Source organism: Zingiber officinale, chromosome 1B, assembly GCF_018446385.1.
Source record: "Zingiber officinale cultivar Zhangliang chromosome 1B, Zo_v1.1, whole genome shotgun sequence".
NCBI lineage: Eukaryota > Viridiplantae > Streptophyta > Magnoliopsida > Zingiberales > Zingiberaceae > Zingiber > Zingiber officinale.
Genome location: NC_055986.1, coordinates 92,088,682 through 92,097,827, shown reverse-complemented (window position 1 = coordinate 92,097,827; position 9,146 = coordinate 92,088,682).

Sequence of the window (9,146 nt, the reverse complement as noted above, 5' to 3'; positions counted from 1 at the left end):
TGGTTGTTTTTTTTATTTTAACACCCTTAGCATGGATATACATCCCTCTACGCTAATACTTCTAGCCTCCGTAATAGTTCTTGCTTTGGCGATATTATAAGTTTGACTAAGCAGCAAGAGCTAGGAAGAATCTAGGAAAAAACTACTAAAAACGTAGCTAAACAGTCATCAGTTAACTATATCAGATATCAGTCAACTGATACTATCAATAATCGAGTCCCCATGCTCGCTAGTCGACTGGTACACTACATGTGCCAAGTTCTAGACACACCAGTCAATTGGTGTTGAACGGCAATCGACTGGTCATAGTAGTCGAGTCTTGCAATCAAATTAAATATCTTCTATGCTCGGTTCATTGGGCATAAGTCGACTGGTACCTTACAACAATCGAATGATGGTAATCAGTCGAATGTCCCAGTTGAGTTAGATAAGTTTCTGTTCATGCCTTCTCAAGCATCAGTCGACTGGGATTTATGTCAATCGACTGATGTAATTAGTTGAATGCCCCAATCGAGTTTGACTCGCTTCTGTACATAACCTTATGAGTATCAGTCGATTGATGGCAATCAATTTAATGTTCCAATTGAATTTGGCTCCATTTTGTGTGCAACCTTATGAGCATTAGTCAATTGGTCTTTATCGTAGTTGATTGATGTTAATCAGCCGAATGCCTTAGTTGAGTTCAACTCTATTCTGTGTGCACCCTTATGAGCAATAGTCGACTGATAAAATTAGTCGAATGCTCCAATTGAGTCAGATACGCTTCTATTTGCGATTTCAGGCACATCAGCCAACTGGACTTGATATCTATTGACTGATAAAGTTAGTTGAATGCTCCAATATAATTAGATAACACTCTGTGCTTGAATTTTTTGCTATCAATCCACCGGTGGTCCTTATCAGTCGACTAATAGTCACTAGATTCATTTTCTGCTACTTGCACAGTTCACAAATAGAGGTGGAAAAACCCTATTCCATCGCCATTCTTCGTGTTCTTTGTGAAATTGGTTGAAAAACTCAAAATATAAGTAAAAACCTAGCTTATCCAATGCTATAATCGACGGATACATATCGATTCGCTCATCCATATGAAATTAAATGCAAAATCAATGTATATTTTCTACATCGTCGAAAGTAATCCTTATGCCTTAAAATAAGACAATAAGTTAATTCATAGCTCTGATATCAATTGAAAGCAACATAGATACATCGAATCAAAACCATATGATACATCTTAGGTCTAGTTATCATAATCTATATGAATTCATTGCATTAGTCATTGATTTTACTTGTCGTTAGAGTTCTTGTTGTTGACAAATCTGTTGCCAGAGATATTACGAAAATTACAGAATTAAAATTACACAAAATCAATTCTAACTTATCTGTTGAGATAACTTGAGTAGATAATCTCAGGCTGCCAACGGGGCTAGTTTTGCCAAGCTTCTGGTGGTCCGAGTTATAGAGTTAATGTGGTGCGTAGTAGAATCGGGAGTCGATTATCGAATTGGGAAGAGAATTCGCTGACTAAGACACCGAGACCTACGTTCAACGCAGTTTCCTTAAAATAGATTCATCCAACCTCCGACTTTGCTTCGAGGTTTTCTCGAGTTGTCTGTTTTTCAGGATACAACGGTAAAATCATGCACACAACCAAGCATTGGTTGTTCATGGCGAACTGAGAATATACTCGAGTGCTATCATGAGTAATTCAGCCGAACGGATGCACGACTGAGGGAGTTTTATGGGAGAACATGGGTGCACCCAAGTACTTTCTCTTTCACTTATCTTGTGCTACTCTCTATCCTTTGCTCAAGATCCAATCTCCTTATTTAGGAGTCCTCACCTTGCCTATAATAAATGACCAAATTATGATCATTTAATGCTGGGTTTAATATCGCCATTAATGAGATTAATGTCTTCATTAATGTCGAGATGTTACGTAATTATTATTAATAAGTTTAATGTCGCCATTAATGCCGAGACGTTATGAAGTCACCATTAATGAGTTTAATTTCACTATTAATGTTGATATGTTACAGAATCATCATTAATTTCATATTAATGCTTTCATTACACTCTTGAGTAGGTAGTAAAAAGAGATTTAGGTGGCAAAATGTTAGTTTATTCACTTGGGCAAATCTTGCCTCGACCGGTCCGACATTAAATGTGCGCAGGTTGTGCTCACACACTAGTCAACCTTGGTTTAGTACAATCTAGACCTTGGATTTATACCCACCCCTACGTACCCACGCGTGAGAGAGTCTCTTCCCATATATACGTTTACAACATCAATGCATGTGCTATAATTTAAACCAATAATAAAGCAAAGAGACTTCTAATATGGGACTGATAACTCATGCACACTAGATTCTCTTAGTCTCCACCTCTTTACTTTATTCACATTTCCAACAATCTCTCACATGAATGGAATATATGGTATATGATAACATTCAACAGTTGAGTCAAGTATATGATAGGTAGATTTTACCCTTTGAACCTTCCCTTGTGAAGATCTATTTACATATTAGTTGACAGTAGAGATGATGTCCTTGAACTATTTTACTGTTTGTGTAAGCATTAACAAATCTCACCCAAGACTCTCCCTGATACAACTCAGTTCTCACAAATGTGTTTGTTCTTGGCCATGAACACGCTTGATTCTGTGAGAAACTCTAAAAATTGTGTCTCAAATTCTCTTCGAAGCGGCCCCACTTCTTTTTTACATAGGTGGTCCCTCGAGAGTAGTCATTCACTCTTCTTGATCATTAAAAGCCCATCAGCTTACCCTGGTCCGATTACTATTTTATTGGATTGTCCCCCCATAGTGTATCTAGTCAGTGTAAATTAGTTATTCCTTTGAATCTAATTCTTGGGATCTCCAGTCAGCATAGGTTGAGTGTCCTTTGCACTGATCGCTGACAACAACATCAAACTCATTTCTCGTGATGAGCTTGCAACTAACTCTTGATTTAACCCTTTGGTTAGTGGATCCGTTAGGTTATCCTTTGACTTCACATGGTCAACAGTGATAACTCCCATTGAAAGTAATCGTTTAATGGTATTATGTCTATAACATATATGTGTAGACTTACCATTATACAGATGACTCAGTGCCCGACCAATTGTTGATAGACTATCACAATATATGTAAATTGTCGGCACTGATTTTGGCCATCTCGAAATATTTTCTAAGAATTGTTGTAGCCATTCAGCCTATTCACCACATTTGTCAAGAGCTACAAACTCATATTCCATCGTGGATATGGTATTATGGTTTACTTAGAAGATTTCCAAGAAATGGTTGCACCTCCTAGAGTGAATACATATCCACTCATAGACTTTGAGTCTTTTATGTCATATATCCAACTTACATCACTGTATCTTTTGATCACAATAGGATATCTCATATAGTGCAGTCCATATTTATTAGTAAACCTCAAGTACCTCAGTTCTCTTGTTATCTCTTTCCAATGCTCAACAGTAAGATTACTCATGTATCTACTTAGTTTACTTATTGTGTAGACCAAGTCTGGTCGTGTACAACTCATCAATTACATCAAACTTTCAATTACTTGACAGTACTCTATCTGAGAGATACTTTCACCTTGATTTTTTGATAGATATTAACTTGTATCTATCGGCATTCATGCCAATGCAGTATCACCCTTAGTGAATTTCTCAAGAATCTTGTCCATGTAATAGGACTGACTAAGAACAAGTCCTTCTGTTGTTCTAAGAATTTTGATTCCTAGAATCATATCAACTAAGCTCATGTCTTTCATGTCAAATCTTGAGTTCAACAGATCTTTAGTGGATTTGATTATCTTATCATTACTCCCAATGATAAGTATGCCATTTACATATAGGCACAAGATGACGTAGTCATTCTCTGTGTCTTTCATGTAGACATATTTATCACATTTATTAATCTTGAATCCAAATTTCTTCATGATATTATTAAATTTTTCATGTCACTGCTTTAGTGTTTATTTCAATTCATATAATGACTTCACTAATATACAAACCTTATTTTTTTTGTCTTGGTACAGAAAATCCCTCAGGTTGCTCTATGTAAATTTCCTCTTCTAAATTTCCATTTAGAAAGACTGTTTTTTACATCTATTTGATGTATTTCGAGATTCCATAAAGCTACAATAGCCAACAATACTCCGATGGAAGTTATTCTCGACATCGGAGAATATGTGTCAAAATAATCAAGGTCTTCTCTTTGTCGGTATCATTTGATTACTAATCTAGCCTTATACTTATCAATTATGCCATCTGACTTCATTTTATTCTTGAAAATCCACTTGCAACCTAGTGGTTTACTTCCCGGAGGAAGATCCACAAGTTCCCAAGTGTGATTTTACAAGATAGATTCTATCTCAGATGTAATTGTCTCTCTCCAATGAGGTTCATCAGAAGAGATTACTGCTTTTGAGTAACTTCAAGGCTTACTTTCCAATATGAAAGTGATAAAATCTAATCCGTAGGTTTTTTTTACCCGAGCGCTTTTGCTCTGTCTAAGCTCAACCTTGACTGGTTCCTCATTAGCATCTTCACCTTGTGTTTCATATGCTCATTTTGAAGAGCTAACTTCCACTCAGGTCTTATATGAAAATACTTGCTCGAAGAACGAGATATTTCTTGATTCTATTATCGAGTTCTTGTATATATCCAGTACTTGTGACTTATACATAAAAAATTGATATGCATTGTTGTTATGTGCATATCCAATAAATATGCAATTAATTGTCTTTGGCCCTATCTTAATCCTTTTCAGATCATGCACCAAAATTTTAGCAAGACACCCCCACATTTGTAAATGTTTGTAGGATGATTGTCTTCTATTCCACAACTCATAAGGGCTCTTATCTATTTTCTTCCAGGACACCTTATTTAAAAGGTAATTAGCTATTAACACAACTTTCCCCATATGAACTCTGACAGTCCAGAGTTCAATATAAGAGCATTCATCATATTCTTTAGAGTTTGATTCTTTTGCTCAGCAACTCCATTTTGCTGAGGAGTATAAGGAGCTATTGTTGCATGTTTGATCCCATGTTCAGCACATAACTCAATGAACAGTGATATATATTCACTGCCTCAGTCACTTCGAACCACCTTAATCTTCTTATTAAGTTACTTTTCAACCTCATTCTTATATAGAGTAAATTTCTTTATATCTTCATCCTTACTTTTGAGGAGATACACATAAGAATATTTTGTGTTATCATCTAAAAAGTGATGAAGTATTTATTTCACACCATGTGTTGGTATACCTTTGAGGTCAAACACGTTGAAGTGAATTAGCCCAAGTGGTTTGTTGCTTCTCTCAGCATGTTGAAAGGATGACTTTGGCATTTTTACTTCAACACAAATCTCACACTTATGTTTTGGGTCAAGGTAGAAATTAAATATGCTTCGCATGTTTATTAATCTACATAACACATCATAGTTAATATGTCCTAGTCTACTATGCCACAAACATGAAAACTCAAGCATATAAGTGGAAGAGTTTTTATGTTTATTTATCTTAGGCCTAATGATCATTACATTGAGATTGAACAACCTATCAGATATATAGCTTCTTCTTACAAATATTCCATTCTTTGATAGTACAATTCCGTTTGACTCAAAAATAATGTGAAAGTCATGCTTGGTTAATAGTGATTTGGATAATAAATTCTTCTGAATCTACGGAACATACAACACATTGTTCAAAGTAAGGTCCTTGCCCGAGGTCATCTTCAACACCACTTTTCCTTGGCCCATGATGTCCGAGGTTGTTGAGTTCCCCATGAACAACTTGTCTCCATTGATTTTTTCAAAGTTGTAGAGCAACTCCTTATTGCAATAGACATGTCTGATGGCTCTAGTATTGATCTACTATTGCCACGAGTTTAAACCGATCAGGTTCAGTTCTGAGACCATTACATAGAGGTAGTCCATTTCTGGTCCCTTGTTTAGGTTGGCCTCCTGCTTCTTCTTCAACTTTCTGCATTCCGAAGATTTGTGACTGACTTGACCATAGTTGAAGAACTTTCTAGAAAATTTCTTAATGCCTCCTTTGGGTCCCATCTTGGAAGTCTTAGAGTTCTTCCATTTTGAGTTTTGACTATGTTCAACCATGTTGGCTTTCACAATAGCCTGAGAGAATAACTTTCTCTCTGAACTCTTGTTGTCTTCTTTGATGCGAAGTCTAACAATAAGTTCCTCCATATTCATCTTCTTCTGCTTATGCTTTAAGTAGTTCTTGAAGTCCTTCCATCCAGGAGGCGGCTTCTCAATGATAGCAGTCACCTAGAAGGTTTCACTCAAAATCATCCATTCTGAGTGGATCTCGTGCAAGATCACCTGAAACTCCTGGACTTTGCTGATCATTATCTTGGAGTCAACCATTTTGTAGTTCAGGAACTGACCCACAATGAACTTCTTGACCCCTATATCCTCCGTCTTGTACTTCTTGTCCCAAGACTCCCACAGCTCCTTAGTTGTTCTCTTCATGCTATACACATGTACAGCGAGTTGGCAAGGCAGTTGAGGATGTAATTTTGGTAAATTAACTCAGAGTGAGTCCATGCCTCCATTTCACTGATGATCTGCGCATCAACATCCTCAACATGCTTGAGAGGGTCCTCGATCAAGAATCGAGCCAGATTGAGCGTGGTCAAATATAAGAGCATCTTCTACTACCACCTCTTGAAGTTCAATCCAGTGAACTTCTCTGGCCTTTCCCCATGGTTGATTGACACAGTTCCAATCGGGGTGAGGGAGCCTTAATGTGTTGAGTCTGGTGCACCTCAACACTTTGTTCTGTGACCATATCAATAAAATCGAAGTCTGTTTCAAGATTATTGGACAATCTGTTGCTGAAGATATTGGAAAAATTATAAAATTGAAATTACACAAAATCAATTCTATTTGTTGAGATGACCTAAGTGGATAATCTCAGGCTACCAGCGGTGATGGTTTTGCCAAGCTTCAGTGGTCCAAGTTGAGGAGTTGATGCGGTGCGTAGCAGAATCGGGAGTCGATCACCGAATCAGAAAAAGAATTTGCTGACTAAGATACTGCGGCCTGCGTTCAACGCAGTTTCCTTGAAATAGATTCATCCCACCTCCGATTGTGTTTCGAGGTTCACTCAGGTCGTCTGTTTCCTAGGATACAATGGTAAAATCATGCACGCAACCAAACATTAGTTGTTCATGGTGAACTGAGAATGCACCTAAGTGCTATCATGAGTAATTCAGTCAAATGGATGCATGACTGAGAGAGTTTTGTGGGAGAACACAGGTGGACAGAGGTTCGCTTCTTGCTCTTCCTCTCGCTTTCTCTTTCTCTTATCTTCCGCTCTATCCTTTGCTCAAGATCCAACTCCTTATATAGGAGTCCTCACCTTGTTTGCAATCAATGACCAAATTATGGCCATTTAATGATGGGGTTAATGTCGCCATTAATAGAATTAATGTCTTTATTAATGTCGAGACGTTACAGAATCATTATTAATGAGTTTAATATCGCCATTAATGTCGAGACATTACGAAGTCACCATTAATGAGTTTAATATCGTCATTAACGTCAAGATATTATGGAATTGCCATTAATTTCATATTAATACTTCCGTTACACTCTTGAGCAGGTAGGAAAAAGAGATTCAGGTGGTAAAATCACTACAACAAAAACTGCAAACGACAACACCCCTACGACAACAGTTTTAAGAGAAAGCGTTGCGTATTTGCTCAAAGACAACGATTTTTGCCAAAACCGTTGTCTTTGAACTCCCCATTAAATATAAAAGACAACGATTTTGGCAAAACTGTTGTCATTGAGCAATATTTTTTTTAAACGACAACACTTTTTACAACGGTTTTATAAACCGTTGTCTTTATCCGTGTTTTTAGCATCTAGGACAACAGTTTTGAAAAAATCGTTGTAATTGAATTTGGTCATTTTCCCCCCTCGCTGTTTTCCTTTCCCTCGCTGTTTTCTTTTTGGCGCCGTGTTTTTCCTTTGCGCTCCCGAACCTAGGGCAATTTTCTTTCCCTCTCCTCATACAATCTCTTCACGCCATCCCGTCGACCAATGGATCTTCCTCCACAACGGTGTGCTCTCCTCTCTCTCTCATTCTCACCCTCACTCTTGATTTGTCTACCTTTGCCTCCTAAAGGTTCGAGATGAGCCATGTCCTTGGTGCGCTCCTTGCATCTTCCCCTCTTCTGGCACAAGCCTAGACCCGCTGCCTGCGTGCCAATGCAGGTAGCACCAACTTCGTCATTGACAGCAGCGACGATGCGGTCTTCATCACCTTCTCCGGGACGCAAGCCGTCGCTTCGTCATCTGGCCTTGGCAAAGGGTTCTTCGAACCTGTTTCCCTATATAGTGACACACACGACATCTTCGCACCGCTGGGAAGAGGCGAGGAGGATGACGACGGGAAGCCGCAGCCCATGCTCCTCCAAGCCAGTGTCCTCCGCTTGTTTATGAGCTTGTACCACACCTCCGAGTTCCAGGTCTACGCTCGATCTTTTTTTCCTTCGATTAGGGTTTCCTCTGCTTCAGATTCAATTGAATTAGGGTCATTTTAAAAAAAAAATAATTCAACAAATCGTCTTAATCGTATCATTAATTGAATATGGCGATCATTTTCCACGAGATTTGTTCCTCTAGTTTTTCTTAATGACTTCTTAGATCAGAGAAGAACATGAAAACATACGTTTGTTTCGCATGTAAGCAAGCTTCTTCTACAGGGTTTATAGCAGACTGCAAAGGCATCAGGATTTTAGCCATGGCATCCTTGTTTATTGTTGTTTCTGTTCATGTCTATAGAACTACAGCAGAGTCGGAGATGCATATTTCTACATTATATGCTCCAAGAAGACTGCCCATTTTCTAACAAAGAGAGTCAACAATTTCAGTCAAAATAGGCTAATTTTTCCATGCCTGGAGAAGGCAGCAGAATCTTTGATGTCCAAGTAAGTTTGATCTGCTTTCCATCATAAAATTAGCATGTGACCTCTTCTATACTCCTTTTGTTGTTTAGTCAGTATTAAGATAAGAAGTTCTGATTTTAAATCATTAATTAGTATTAGGATGGTGCCGAAGCCGCTGGACTACGAGTTGCTGAATGAGAATGTGAAGAAAGT